Below are 16,405 nucleotides of genomic sequence, written 5' to 3'. Positions count from 1 at the left end.
GGGCATCATAGTGAGAATTTATCTCTAAAAGAAAAAAAAAGAGGCCCTAAGGTGCTCCCTTGCCCCTTCTATCATATAAGGATGCAGCAAGACACCACCAGAGATGAAAAAGGAAAATGGGCCCTCACCAGATGCCAAATCCCCCAGCATCTGGATCTTGGACTTTGCAGCCTCAAAAACTGTGAGAAATAAATTTCTGTTGTGTATAAGCTACCCGGTTTATGATATTTTGTTATAGCAGCCCCAAAAGACCAAGATAAATTCAATAAATTCTGGATGAAGAAAGGAGAAAAAGCAATTTTAAAAGACTATGTTCAGCTTTTAGGGGTTATTTACAGAGGTGAAAGGGTCATCTTTGGATAGTCAGCCAGGCGTACATCACTCTGTTAGTGATGAGATAGATATATGTGTACACACACACACACACACACACACACACATACACACACACACAGTTCAGAACCTTTCTGAAACCAGCTGTGTTGCATCCTCTTACCACCCTCCTTCCCTTTATCACTAAAGCCACATGACCCCCTAAGAATCCAAGGAACCTCCCAAACTCAGAGTCCAGGTCATCTAGAGGTATCCTTTGATGACAAACTGTAGTTAGAAATAGATGTAGTCAAGTCAAATGAATCAACGGTGTTTCTGTGACCAGGCACTATCAGCTCACATGAGTGCTTCATTTTTGCTTCAAATCCTCCTTCAGGCCTCATCTTCTGCAACCTCAATCCAAGTCCATTCCTGCCTGTCATTATATTCTCTTACTCCCCACTCAAACATAAAGACATTATTCTTTTACCCTAGACCCTGCTTATCTGTAAGACATGGATTTTGTTTTATTCTATCCTCAAGCAAACAGCACAATCCTAACAAATAGAATGTGTTCAAGAAACAATTATTGTATAAGTAAAAAAGTGAATGAATGAAATGAAAAGTACAATGGCATATAATATAGTTTGGCTGTGTCCCCCACCCCAAATCTCATCTTGTAGTTCCCATAATTCCCATGTGTTATGGGAGGAACCAGGCGAGAGGTAATTAAATAATGGGGGTAGGTTTTTCCCATGCTGTTCTCGTGATAGTGAATAAGTCTCACAAGATCTGATGGTTTTATGAAGGGTAGTCCCCCTGCACATGCTCTCTTGCTTGCCACCATGTAAGATGTGCCTTTGCTCCCCCTTTACTTTTCACCATTGATTGTGAGGCCTCCTCAGCCATATGGAACTATGAGTCCATTAAACTTCTCTTTCCTTTATAAATTACCCAGTCTCAGGTATGTCTTTATTAGCAGCATGGGAACAGACTAATACAGCATACTTCTGAGAATGCAGAGACACATAAAATGTTTCTCTCAAAACTCAGCTGTGATCTTTCTGAAAACTGGCTTGATGCCATATTTTGGTGATTAAACATTTTGTAGTTCATCCTTTTTTACTTTCTGCTGGTGCCATAGACAAATTCATGGGCCACATTTAGCAACTATATAAAACTTGCAGAATAGACTGTATTTCTCTTGCCATTTTATTTTTCATTCACCACTTATTCCTCATTATATTTTTTAAGTTTGCCATATTTTGACAAATTATAGTTATACAAAGTGATATTTCTTTAAATATTGGAAGAAGCATAAGTTAAGTGATAAAGCTATCCATCATCTCAAATATTTGACATTTTTGTGATGAGAACACTGGAGATATACTCTTTTAATGATATAATGTACAGTACTCAAGTATTATCTATATTCATTACGCTACACAACAGATCTCAAAAAGAATCAGACTTATTCCTCCTATCTTACATTTTGTACCCTTTACCTATCATCTCCCCATCCCCTCTACCCACCAGCCTCTGGTAACCACCATTCTACTCTCTGCTTCTATAACTTCAACTGTTTTATATTCCACATATCAGTGAGAACATGGTGTATCTGTCTATGTTTGGTGCATCACTTAGCATATGTTCTCCAATTCCATCCATGTTGACATGCCCGGCTAATTTGTGCATTTTTTATACAGACAGGGTTTCCCATGTTGGTCAGGCTGGTCTTGAACTCCTGACCTTGTGATCCAGCTGCCTCAGCCTCCCAAAGTGCTGAGATTACAGGTGTGGGCCACCACACTCGACCAAATGGGAAACTTTCTTCTCTTTTCAGGCTGAATACTATTTTGTTGTACATAAAATCCATTATTTTAAAAAATCCATTCATCTGTTGATGGGCACTTAGGTTAATCCCATAGCTTAATTATTAAGAATAGTGGTGCAATGGTGTACAGATACCTCTTCAACATACTAATTTAAAATCTTTGGGTAATTACCCAAAGGTAGGATTGCTAGATCATTTTTAGTTTTTTGAGGAATCTCCATACAGTTTTCTATAATGGCTACATTAATTTATATTTCCACCAACAGTGTACAAGTTCCCTTTTCTCCAAACCTTGCCAATGCTAGTCTTTTGTCCTTATGATGACAGTCCTTCTAATAAGTGTAAGGTAATATCTCACTGTGGTTTTAATTTGCATCTCCCTAATGGCTAGGGATACTGAACATTTTTTATGTATCTATTACCCATTTGCATGTGTTCTTTTAAGAAATATCTACGGAAGTCCTTTACTTGTTTCTGAATCAGATTATTTGTTTTCTTTCTATAGAGCTGACTTCCGTATATAGCTTGGGTATTAGTTCTCTACCAGATATATGGCTTGCAAATATATTCTCCTAATCCATAGGGTGTGTCTTCACTCTGTTAATTCCTTTGTTTGAAAGAAGCTTTTTATTGGAATGTAATCCCACTTGTTTATTTTTGCCTTTTTGCCTGTGCTTTTGAGGTGAAATCTAAAGTTATCATCCAGGCCAATGTTACGTAGCTCTTCCTGTTTTCTTCTAGTACTTTCACACTTTCAGGTTTTATGTTTCTTTGATCCATTTTGAGTTCGTTTTTGTAAACAGTGTAAGATAAGGTCCAGTTTCTTTCTATTGCATATGAATATCCAGTTTTCCCAACACCATTTATTGAAGACTGCTCTTTTCCCATTGTATATTCTTAACACCTTTGTCAAAAATCAACTGACCACAGCTGTATGGTTTCATTTCTGTCCTCTCTTTTCTGTTCCATCGGTCAATGTGTCTACTTTTGTCCCAGTACATGTTTCTTTAATTACTACTGTTTTGTAGTACAATATAGACTGAAATAAGGTAGTCTGATGCCTCAAGCATTGTTCTTTTTGCTAATGACTGCCTTGGCCAGTCAGAGTTTTTTGTGATTACATATACATGTTTAGGATTGTGTTTTTCTTTATCAATGAAAACTGACATTGGGATTTTGATAAGAATTGTAAGGAATCTGTAGATTGCTTTGGTTATTATGACTATTCTTACAATATCTATTCATAGGTGCTTTGCATATTTCTTAATCAGATTGTTTTTCTTTCTATAGGGTTGTTTGAGTTCTTTATTATTTTGAATACTAATTCTCTAACAGATATATGGCTTGCAATATTAATTATTCCAACCCATGAAGAATTATTTCCATGTTTGTATCTTATTCAATTTTTTCCATTAATGTTTTATACTTTTGGGTGTACATGTCTTTCACCTCCTTGATTAAATTTATTCCAACTTTATTTTTTACAGCATAAATGGAATTATTCCCTTGATTTCTTTTTCAAAAAGTTTGTTTGTGTAAAAAAAGCCTACTAATTTTTCCATGTTGATTTCATATCCTGTAACTTCACTGAATTTGTTTTTAAGTTCTAAACAGGTTTCTTGGTGGATTCTTTAGGGTTTCTTATGTATAAGACTGAGGTAAAAGAACAGCAGGATTTACCATCTGGTCACAAAACGAGGTCTGGTCCAGACAGGATAAAGTGAAGAAACTGGCAGGAACCAGTAGATGATGATGAGAGTGATCCCTACCTGCCCTCCTTGCTAATTGGCATAAGACACTCCCTACCAGCACCATGACAGTTTACACATACCATGACTATGACCCAGAAGTTACCACCCCTTTGTCAACAGCCTGGAAGTTACAGTCTTTTTCCTAGAGAGCTCTAAATAGTCCACTCTGAATTTGCATTTACCTACCCCTTAATTTGCCTCTAATTGAAAGTAGGTTTATCTGAGTATAATACCCTTGCCAAGGTCTTTTGTGCCAAGAACCCGGGGCATGCAGCCAATGACATAGCCCTGCTCTTCAAGGAGAAGTACCATTTAATAAGATTGCTGTCTAACAGCACTGGCTTACTGTTGAATATTTCCTGGGTGAAGCCAACAACCCTCCTGGACTAAGCCCCAATATGGGGGCTTCTGTCCTACAAGATCATGTCATCAGCAAACAGCAACAGTTTCACTTCTTACTTTCTTATTTGGATGCCTTTTATTTCTCTGTCTTAACTTATTGCTCTTGCCAGGACTTCTAATACCATGTTGTATTACTGATGAGAACGGGCATTCTTGTCTTATCCTGGATCTTAGAGGAAAGGGCTCTAATTTTTCACCATTGAGTATAATGTTATCTGTGAGCTTTTTATATAGGGCCTTATTATGAAGTACATTTCTCCTACATACAATTTGAGTGTGTTTCTCATGAAAGGATGTTAAATTTTGTGATGTTTTTCTGCATCTAATGTGATATTCATATGACTTATTTTTTTCTATTGATGTGGTATATCATATTTAATAATTTGTCAAAGTGAATATATCCTTGCATCCCAGGGATAAATCCCATTGATGATGATAAATGATCCTTTTCATGTGTTGTTAAATTTTATTTGTTAGTATTTTGTTGAGGATATTTGCATCTATATTTATTAAGGATACTGGCCTGTAGTTATCTTTACTTATGATGTCCATGCCTGACGTTGGTATAGTGGTAATGCTGACTTTATAAAAAGACTTTGGAAGTGTTTTTTCCCCTTTGACTTCTTAGAAAAGTCAGTGGGATATTGGTAATAGTTCTTTAAATGTCTGGTAGCATTCAGCAGCAAAGCCATCAGATCTTGGGCTTTTCTTGGTGGAGGACTTTTTATTACTGGTTTAATCTCCTCACTTGTTATTGATCTGCTCAGATTTTCTATTTCTTTGTCATTCACTCTTGATATATGTGTTATATGTTGTGGGGATTCATGCAGGGTGGTGGCAAAAATATTAAGAGAAAAATATTAGAGAAAGTTACAGAATATAGTCTCAAACCCTTTTGGAAGGCCTAAGGGTTTCTTTTATACTTCTTGGCTGAAGGCAGCCTAAATCCCCTTTACATTTAGTTAATAAGTAAAGCAATTAGCCAGGGTATGTGGGGGAGTTTACCTAACTAACTTGTTTACTCATGTGGTCTTAAAACTAACCTTTGAGCCGGATAGCCCTCTCGGGGAAAGGTGGACCAGAGAGACTGCCCACTAATGGTGTTTGCTTTGGGCATTGGAATCTGTCACTTAATCTTTAACCTCTAGTGGAGTTGACTCAAGCCTTTGTCAATTAAACTTTACTAAATAAATGTAAGTCTCACTGAATGGTGGGGGCCAGTGGCTGCTAGCTCTTTACAGCACTCTCCAGGGAGTCTGTAAGCAGCCATGGACCCTCAGCTGAACTGGGAAAGCATGATATTTGTGTGTCAGTGTACTTTATTCATCCCTTGCTGAGTCATGATCTGCAGGACAGATCCCTGCAGGTGGTGACCCCAAGAGTATTGCCCAATGTGGGGCGACCTCAACAGTGGTGCCTCGTGTGAGAAGCCTCAGCAGGTGAAGAGGACTCCAACATGATCACTGCTGCGAAGGGAGAGTGACAGACCCCCTGAATTTGAAGGTGCAGAAGACCACACAGTCGAGTCAGTAAAACAGTGAGTCAGTAAGTCATTGGTACCTCCTGGGGATTACCAAGTTTAAGGAAGTACTGCTCAGGCTGAGGTTTCATCATGAGACAACAGTTATCAGCTCAACGGAAAAGGGACCTAATGCAAACTGTTGTTTCCCAAAGCCCATGGTTCCCAGAAGAAGGAACGCCAGACATTGAACTCTTGGAACAACTGGGAAAAAATCTTAAACAACATCATGCACAAGGACAGTGGGTCCCTGTAACATTATTACTGGGCCAAAATAACAAAGAGGAAACAGAGGTTTTGCCTGAGCCCCCTCCTCCAATAGATAAGCAAGCAGCATTAGAAGGGGAGTTCTTAGCCTGCCTGGTAGTGTAATATTGACAATGAAATCAGGTACATAAAAAGATAAGGAAAAGCCTTAGAAGCCAAAGCCATGGGGCCAAAGAGCAGTAGGAAAGCTTGCAAACCCAGAGCCAGCAAATGCTCCTGGGAAATGAGCAGCACACGTGAAAAGCAACTGCTGCCCAGGACCCATGCCACTGCTCTCTGGCTCTGCAGGTGTCCCACAGTAAAATTTCATGTAATTCTCTGCTGAGGATCAAGTAAAATTTAAGAATTAGGAAGACCTTTTTCTGATAATGGCCACTGTTCTTATTCCAACCCTACTTCTAATATAGCTATCTGAAAATTCTATTATAGTAGAACAATAGCCTCTGAAGGGAGAGAAATTACAGAGAGCCTATGAATTAGTTAAGGAGCCATTAAAAGCTAGATATAGCTTTGCTCCTCAGTAGAAAGGAATTTCCTAATTAACTAATAAGTTGCAAAACCTGTTTTCTATCTTAAAAGGCAACACTAATGGCACATGCCTTATTTACCCTTAATCTTCTAAACTTACATGACAACTTTCAATCAGCTGAAAAGCACTTTGCTAAAACCTCTCAAGACAAATGAAGATTAGAGGAATAGAAGGAAAGAATAAGTATGGGAAGATGAGAAGAGACAGAGATCAGAGATAAACACAGAAAGTGAGATTAAGGAAAAAAAAGAGCATAAAAATAAGGGGGGAAGAGAGAGAGAAAGAGGAAGGCAAAGAGAATGAGAGGTAAAGAAAGGAGAAAAAGAAAGTTATGGCATGTTAAAGACTGAAAGTTGTGAAAAATGTTATAGGAAGGAATTTATGCAGGAAATGTATAATTTTTGTTTTGAAGGTCTTAGCAAGTTGTAAAATGTTAATTCTGAAAGAAACTCTACTTGTAAACATATTGGCTAAAGATAAAGAAATACCATCCAGTTTTTCTATAAACTAGATGTTAAAATAAAGCACAACAGGTTTTTCTTTAAGCACTAACCTACTCTTTAACAAAGATTATAAAAAGTCTCTTAGCACAGGTACAACCCCTAGAATTCCCAGTACACCAGCACCAGCCTAGAGGCTATGTCCTCATCAAAAGATGGAAAGAAGAAAAGCCTTGAGCCAGCCTAGGGACGACCTTAAAGGACCACACAAACCCCAGATATCACCTAAAGAATGCTGAAGAGAACAACTCAGGAGGCTGAACAAGTCCTGCTCTGGACACAGACATCATTCACTCCAGATAATTTTTTTTTTAATCTCTCACTTTACCTACAACCTGTGTCTGCCACACTCTATCAAGCCCATCTTCAAATCTGCCTTTTTTTCTACCCTGTTACTTAAATAAACGCCCCTTTCCCAGCTTCTAACGATGTACCTGATTGGCCAGGAGAGACAGATATACCTCCAGTAGGGTCTGTCCCTCAATAATGGCACACGTTGGACTAAGGTTCCAGATGACACTACATATCACTCCACGTTTGAAACCTGGGTGCAGGGACAGGCTTGGTTTGCCTCATGTATTACTAATCACAACATATCTAATTTAAAAATTACTAGTGTCATGGTATTAAGCAGACAAACTGAGGCATTCCTACCATTCAATGTGACACGTGATTGGCAGGGTTCCTCTGCCCCTGCCACCTTAGAACATGCCCTGTCCCAGGTCAGACATGAAAGATTCATAGTTACACTCATGGTCTTTATAGTCTCAGCCACAGCCATCCTGGCAACAGCCAGTATTGCAGTGGCATCTATTAGTAAGTCAGTACAAACAGTTGCCTTTGCAGATAATCTGGCCAAAAATGTGTCTGATGAACTTCTTACAGCAAGGTATAGATCAAAAAATTCTAGCACATCTGCAAGCCCTTGTGGCTGCTGTGGAATATGTGGGGGAGCGACAGGATGCACTGCCATTAAGACAGCAATTAAGCTGCGACTGGGAACATAAACATATCTGTGTCACTTCTCTGCCATGGAATCAATCAACACATAGTTGGGATGAGGTGAAACAACAGCTCTGGGGAACCTTTCATGACAATTTAACAGCACACATAAAGCAACTTAAAACTAAAATTTTAGAATCCCTTCACACTATAGATCTGCACATCCAACAAACAGCCGTATGGAAGGGTATGTAAGATCCTCTCTTCTGGTTAGAACCCCCACTCCTAGAGACCACTCTTTTGACTGGAAAAGAATGTTTCTAATTGTACTCATAATTATCTTATGTTATTTGTTAATTCTAGGATGCAAAGCTGAAATAAAAGCAATGACTGCCTTGCCTGACAGACTGGTGGCTGTGTCATCTCTTCAGTCAACAGAACTCGATAATAAAAACAGAAAAGCGGGAGATGTGAGGATTCATTCAGTGCGGTGGCAAAAATATTCACAAAAAATATTAGAGAAAGTTATAGAATACAGTTTCAAACCCTTTTGGAAGGCCTAAGGGTTTTTTCCTACAGTTCTTGGCTGAAGGTTACATTTAGGTAAGAAGTAAAGCAAATAGCCAGGGTATATGGCGGAGTTTACCTAACTAACTTGTTTTCTCATATGGTCTTAAAACTAAACTTTGAGCTGGATGGCCCTCTCACTGGGAGGTCGACCAGGAAAATTATCCACTAATGCTGTTTTCTTTGGGCATCAGAACCTGTCCTTTAATCTTTAATCTCTAGTGGTTTTGGCTCAAGCCTTTTTCAATTAAACTTTACTGAATAAATGTGAGTATCACTGAGTGGTAGGGGCTGGCAGCTGCTAGCTCTTTACAGCACTCTCCAGGGAGTCTGTAAGCAGCCACGGACCCTCAGCTGAACTGGGAAAGCATGATATCTGTGTGTTATGTACTTGATTCATCCACCAGTGAGTCCAAGTCTGCAGGACATACCCCTGCAGGTGATATCCTTGACAATATGCCTAGGAATGTATTTCTTCTAGGTCATCCAATTTGTTGGCATATAATTGTTCATAATCATTTCTTATGATTGTGTTTCTGTGGTATCAGTTGTAATGTCTCCACTTTTATTTTTGACTTTACTTATTTGAGTCTTTTCTCTCTTCTTTTCTTGGTTAGTCCAGCCAAAAGTTTGTCAAATTTAATTTTTGAAAAAAACACTCTTAATTTTTTAGTTTTATTGATCCTTTGTATTACTTTTCTAGTTTCTAGTAGTTCATTTTCACACATTAAAAGGATCACGATAAATACACCCTAATGATAGAAATATAAATTTGGTAATTTATTTTCTTTGTGGTGGCTTAAAGATAATTTTAAATAATATTTTTAAATTTTGAAAACGTTTTCTCCTGGCCCTTAGGTTTTATTTATTTTAATGATATTCATTATTTATATAATCAGAAAATGTTTGCTTTTAATTATTTTGAAAAAAGCACTACTGTAAAAAGAAAATCACTCATAATCCTACTGAGACCTAACTGCCATTTATATTTTGTTCTTGTTCTTTCCTATATTCCATCTGCCTATCTGGCAATCTGATCATTGTATCATGCTGTAGTTAAGGTTTATACTCTGCTTTTTGCACTCAATCAAATGTTAGTGCCCTTAAATGTTCTTTCATAGCATAGTTCTAAATGTTTACATAACATTCCAATACATGGAAATATCATTGTCTCCTTTACCCTAAAAATCTTCCACGAAGCCACTCATTTACAATAGAAAAAAGTGATTAAACTTTTTTTCATCTTATCCAGTTTCCCTAGACATTATAAATGGAAACAAGCAAAAAAAAAAAAAAAAAAAAAAAAAAAAAAAAAAAAAAAGCTTTTAGTAAGGTTTAAAATAATGTACTAATTTTCACATTAATACATCCAGAAGATATTCTAACTGAGGAAAATATAATTAGTTATCAAATAACAATTCTGATGATAGCAGCTTGAAAATACCATACCAGGTACATAGTGGGCATTCAATGAATGAATCCTACAAAGTTAATACATCATTGATTTGTTTATCTTTATTCTGAATGCTATAACAAATCACAACAGATAAGTAAGAACGCTGGCTACTTTGTATGCCTTTGGAAGTACTTTAATGTGGTAACTCTCACAAACTTAACTTCTATTAGTTTAATTTTATATTATTAAATTCTATTAAAAGAAGAAGTTTAGCTAGTTATTTCCATCTTCATTTGCCAAAGAAGAATTCAGACTCTGATACTCGTTTTTAAATATCTCTTTGGAACAATGTACTATAACAATATAAGGTCATGCCACTACTTTCCTTAGTCTCATTTAATTTCCACCTCATCAAGAGTGGAAGATTCTGTTCAAATGATAGCATAAGAGCCACATAAATGATATCGAACTCCAGGGAACCAAGAGACATTAATTTTCACATCCTTAACAGGTAATTCCAGAAATCAATTTGAACTACATTTTCTGTTTTTATTGAATTTAATTAAGGAAAGCAGTTTTAAGAAGAATCCATAAACATGTTTACAACCTAAACTTCACTGATTAAGAAAAAATAAAATTTAAAATGCTATTATACAGCATCAGCCAATCTGTACTTTTCACAGTTTACATGCAAATGGAAAGAACTGCTTTCTTGGTCAAGAAGTAAATCTTAAAAAGTGCTAACATTCAAAATATGAATGTCATATCCTTAACAATTATGTTTTAACTCAAACACAGAAACAGAGATCTATTATCTCTAACTAGAGAAAGTATTAAACTTGAAATTTTCAAGCTGAGCTTTTATATCATTTAACAAGCTCTTAAAAGGAATTTGCACCTAGGGTGGTGCAGTGGCTCATGCCTGTAGTCCCAGCACTTTGGGAGGCCAAGGTGGGAGGACTGCTTGAAGCCAAGAGTTCAAGATTACCCTGGCCCACATACTGGGACCTCCTTTCATTTAAAGAGAAAAAAAGGAATTTGTACCTATGACTCTAGAGGTAAAAATGAAAATGTGCAAAAGTTATTTAAAAATTAAAATTATTCATATCTTTGCCATTTACTTACCATGACAAATTTTTTAAAACAAAATCATGATCAAGTCTTAAAAGTAACATTTTGATGTGCACAGTTCTTAAAATTTACAAAGCTGGAAGTTCTAGTATAATTATTCCCTATATGAAAAATATGCAAACTGGGACTCAAAGACATTTGGTTATTGAGCTGTCCAAGGTGAACCAAACAGTAGGAGACAGTCTGGATATTTAGTTTAGGTCTAGAAATCCAAAATCTCTATATCTGTTTTGTAGATGCAGAATATTTCCTTTTTCATTTTTCTTTTTGATTACTTCATTTTGTACTTAATTTTCACTATGATTATTGTTATTATTATTACTTTTTGTTAACTTTCCGTGGTGGTCCATTAGCGTAGAAATGAAGGTTGAACACTGCCTTGATCTGTGGGGATACGGTATTCCTGGGCTTGTAGGACTTTCCTACAACTCTAGATATGCTGTTATCTTGAGCTCCTAGTGATGTTCCCAAAGGAAGCCTGACACCCAGTAGATCCAGAGTAATCTCCTCTGGTGACTTATCAAACTTCTTGGTAATGACTATACTATGGAATCACATCAGAAAGTCTAGACTACAAACGGCTTAGGGGCATTTCTCTAAAATCCTCACAACAGAGTTATTACTTCACTTCCTACATATATTTCTATGTTCCTTATGGCTGTATCTTAGGATTTTCTCTTTTCTCTCTGTACCCCTTTCCTGAGGGACTTAATTTTACTCTCAAGGCATCCCTGGCTATACACACCAGTAATCTGCAAATGGACCTCACTAACCCAGAGCATCCTGCTGAGAGCCAGACCAATACTAAGGGAGCTTCCTTGCCATGGCACAGAAAAGTGGAACCCTGGAAGAGTCCACCAAAGTCTCTAAGTTGAGGGGAAAGAGTTGGGATTTCAGAAAGGCTGGAGTTGGCAGCACAGAATACTAGAGAAAAATCCTTGCAGAGAAGCGCGGAAGATCTTTGGGTCTCCTTGAGTCTTCAGCTGAGTGCTGATCGGCATACAGCTGTGAGGAGCTACCTGTCCCCTGGGAAATACCTGCCTGGAAAGAGCAGGAGGAATAATCGCCAACACATACACAAGGCCAGAAAGGGGTGGTGTTCCATTCAGAGTGTACATGCATCTTGTAAGGCATGGAGGTGGTGTTCCATTCAGAGTGTACATGCATCCTGTAATGCATGGAGGTGGTGTTCCATTCAGAGTGTACATGCATCCTGTAATGCATGGAGGTGGTGTTCCGTTCAGAGTGTGCATGTATCCTGTAATGCATGGAGGTGGTGTTCCGTTCAGAGTGTGCATGTATCCTGTAATGCATGGAGGTGGTGTTCCATTCAGAGTGTACATGCATCCTGTAATGCATGGAGGTGGTGTTCCATTCAGAGTGTACATGCATCCTGTAATGCATGGAGGTGGTGTTCCATTCAGAGTGTACATGCATCCTGTATTGCATGGAGGTGGTGTTCCATTCAGAGTGTGCATGCATCTTGCAATGCATGGAGGTGGTGTTCCATTCAGAGTGTACATGCATCCTGTAATGCATGGGAAGTAGAGTAATTAGAAAGATAGTGTCCTGAAAATAAAACAGAAAATAATTAGCCCTAGACCATGGCTGCTTTGGTCTCTCCTTAAAGAAAAAAAATTATAAAAAGCAAGCCTCAAATTTGGGCATGGTGGCCTGTGAACAGCCACCGTACTCCAGCTTGGGCAACATGGTGAGGCCCTGTCTCTTTAAAACAAACAAACAAACAAAAAAACAGAAATTCTCAAAAAGACCCAAATTGTTCACTGGTAAGTAGTAATTATACTTAATAAAACTAAAGAATATTTAAAAATATTATAATATCCAGCACAGAAAAAAATCAAATCCACAATGTCTGGCATCCATAAAATCTACCAGACATGCCAAGAAACATGAAACTGATCCACAGTGTGAAAAACAATTAAGCAATTGCAGTCAACTAAGAAATGACACAGATGATCAAATTGTAGACACGGTTACGTAAAAAACACGAACTTTACTGTAGCTGTATTCTATATGTTTGAGAAGCTAAGTAGGCTAAAGAGAGATTTTAAAGGATATATCAAAAGATACACATCTAAATTCTAGAAAGGATAAATATACACTGAATGGGATTGATAGCAGATTAGGCACAACATGTGAAAAGATTAATGAACTCCATGAAAAGACAAATAAAAAATAGTAGATTGAACAGAAAATCAGTGACAACACAAGAAATCTAATATGTATGTCCTTGCAGCCTCTGAAGGAGAAGAGACAGAAAAAAATATTTGAAAAATATAATGGCCAAAAAGTATCAAAATTTGAGAAAGATATAATAATTTTACAATGGTAAAGGGGTAGGTTCATCAAGAGGACAGAACTAAACTTTTATGCACCTAAGAAGAGAGCTTAAGAATACATAAAGCAAAAGCTAACCGAACTTAAAGAGAAATTTTAAAGTCCTTAACTATTTAATGACTTTCCCCTTTCTCACTAGTGGATAGAACAAGTAAATAACGTATCAATATGTTCACAGAGGAATTAAAAAATACTATCAACTAGCTTCACTGAGCTGACATTTATGGAACATTCCACTAAATAGATAGCAGAATTCTTTTATTTAAGAGCACATAGATCATTTACCAAAATGGATCTTATTCTAGGCTTTAAAATAAGTCTCAATCAAGTTAAAAGAATTTTAGTAAGCCAGTAGCATGGCTCATGTCTGTAATCCAGCACTTTGGAAGGCCAAGGTAGGTGGATCACTTGAGGACAGGAGATGGAGACCAACGTGCCAACATGGAGAAACCCCATCTATACTAAAAATACAAATTTAGCTGGATATGGTCACACACACCTGAAATACCAACTACTCGGGAAACTAAGGCATGAGAATCACTTAAACCTGGGAGGCATAGGTTGCAGTGAGCTGAGATTGCGCTACTGCACTCCAGCCTTGGTGACAGAGCAAGACTCTGTCTCAAAAAAAAAAAGAGAAAAATGAAAAAAAGCCTTTAAATGATAAATGTGTAAGAATGTAAAAAGGAAAAAGGACAAATTAAAATAGGCAAGATAATAGAAACAATAAAAAGCAGAATTCAATGAAAGAAAAAACGGAAAACAAAACCATGCATGCAAAAATCAGTGAAACAAAGTCTGATTCTTTGAAGCTGTCAACAGCAATACAGATAAGAGAAAAAAACATCTCCATGAGAAACAGTACATCACAGCAGATCCTACACAAAATAAAAAATAATAATAAGGGGATGTAGTGAACAAATTCACAATAAGAAATTTATCAGTGTAGATAAGTGAACAAATTTTTGTAAGATAAAAATCACTAAAGCTCCTTTTCCAGTTACCATGCCATGAGAAATTTTAAAGTCCGTAACTATTTAGTGGCTTTGAAGCCCCTTTCTCACTAGTGGATAGAACAAGTAAATAACATATCAATGTTATTTGATATGATCCCTGAGCAGCAAAGTCTCCCAGGACACCCTGTATGAGATGGTGCGGAAGGTCCTGCATGAAACCAGTGCAAGTGCCCCACGTTTTCGGAAACTGGAGTTGCAGATCAGTTTGATGAACTACGATTCTCAGAAGGACAAACGCTTCTCAGGCACCGTCAGGTGTAAGTCTACTCCCCACTCAAAGTGTGTGTCCTGGGGGACCAGAAGCACTGTAACAAGGCCAAGGCTGTGGACATCCCCTACATGGACACCGAGGTGCTGAAAACACTCAACCAGAACAAGAAACTGGTCAAGAAGCTGGCCAAGAAGTAGGATGCCCTTTTGGCCTCAGAGTCATTGATCAAACAATCCCATAAATACTTGGCCCAGACCCACATAGGGGTGACACATTCCCTTCCCTGCTGACACACAATGAAAACAAAGTGAATGAGGTGAAGTCCATAATCAAGTCCCAGATGACAGGGGTGCCGTGTCTGGCTGTGGCTGTTGGCCATGGAAATGTTACAGAAAATAAGCTTGTATGTAACATTCACCTGACTGTCAAATTCCTAGTGTCATTACTCAAGAAAAATTGGGAGAATGTCTAGGCTTTATATATCAAGTGCACCATGGGCAAGCCCCCAGTGCCTGCATTAAGGCACATTCTAATAAATTCTACCCCCACCAGTCAAAAAAAAAAAATTACTAAAGCTTACTCAAAAAAGATAGCTAACCCAAATAACCTCTTATCAATGAAAGAAAATTTCATTGATATGATTTTAGTTAAAAAGCTTCCCACAGTGAACACTCCAGGTTTAAGTGGCATCGTTAGTGAGTTCTGCCAAACATTTGAGAGGGAAATAGTGCCAATTCTACTCAAGATATTCCACAACATGAACATAAAAAAGCTTCTCAATTCATTACATGAGGTGAGCATTATCCTGATACAAAAAGCATACAGAGACTCAAATATATTTTTTGCCCTACTGTTTTAGGATACACTATTGAAGAATTTATTCAGCAGATCTGTATTTAATGTCTTTTCTGTGCAAAGAGGAATATAGGGTTCTGCAATGATCACGACCTCAACAGGGAACAGAATTGTTCAACGTCCTCTTCAAATTCCTTATAAAGATTGCAAAAGGCCTCTATCTACCTCAGCTTATCTTTAATTAAAAGATGAGTATCAGTTACACAGTTTTCTTATTGTCCCATGCCTACCTAAAGTGATCTCAATGGCACTAAAGGATGTGTTTGTTTTAGGAAATTCTCGTTGTTTTTTCGTTGTTTTTACCGAACCAGGAATGAAAATGATTTCTGCAGCAACCTAGATGATTCATTCCTTTTAAAGTAGTTGTATTTCGATTGGTACAAAAGTAATTGTGGGTTTTGCCATTAAAATAATCGTGATACATTACCATTTATCATTAACAAATTACCATTTGTAATTGGTAATTTATTGCCATTACTTTTAGTGGCAAAACCCCCACTTGCTCTTCTAGTAATAAACTCAGTGTTGAATACGCACTAGTTCATTTTCTACCTTCAGTCTCTTTCACTATATTGAGCTCCTTGAGTTCCAGGATCTTGCTTAGATCCATAATGTCTGGCAGACATGCTCAATAAATATTTGTTAAATGAGTGATGAGTAAGTCAATAAATTAAAAAATGGCAAAGGCTAAAATCAATAATTCTTCTGTTTTACAACTCTGGTCATTTATTTATTTATTTTACTACTTATAAACTTCCATTGATTCCCATAACAGAAACATATTGATTTGCAAAATAAGTCAAGCAAAAAGTTAA

At 37.3% G+C, this 16,405-nt stretch overlaps 1 protein-coding gene and 1 pseudogene across 7 annotated transcripts in view; one reads left to right on the top strand and one right to left on the bottom strand.

Moving 5' to 3' along the window:
• PLD5 (phospholipase D family member 5) overlaps positions 1-16,405 on the bottom strand; it is a 407,569-nt gene that overhangs the window by 245,588 nt on the left and 145,576 nt on the right. The window lies entirely within an intron of this gene.
• The window catches only part of LOC144580458 (large ribosomal subunit protein uL1-like), a 31,037-nt pseudogene continuing 22,498 nt past the window's right edge, over positions 7,867-16,405 (top strand).

Source organism: Callithrix jacchus, chromosome 19 (genome assembly GCF_049354715.1).
Source record: "Callithrix jacchus isolate 240 chromosome 19, calJac240_pri, whole genome shotgun sequence".
NCBI lineage: Eukaryota > Metazoa > Chordata > Mammalia > Primates > Cebidae > Callithrix > Callithrix jacchus.
This window is presented reverse-complemented; position numbering and strand designations above follow the sequence as displayed.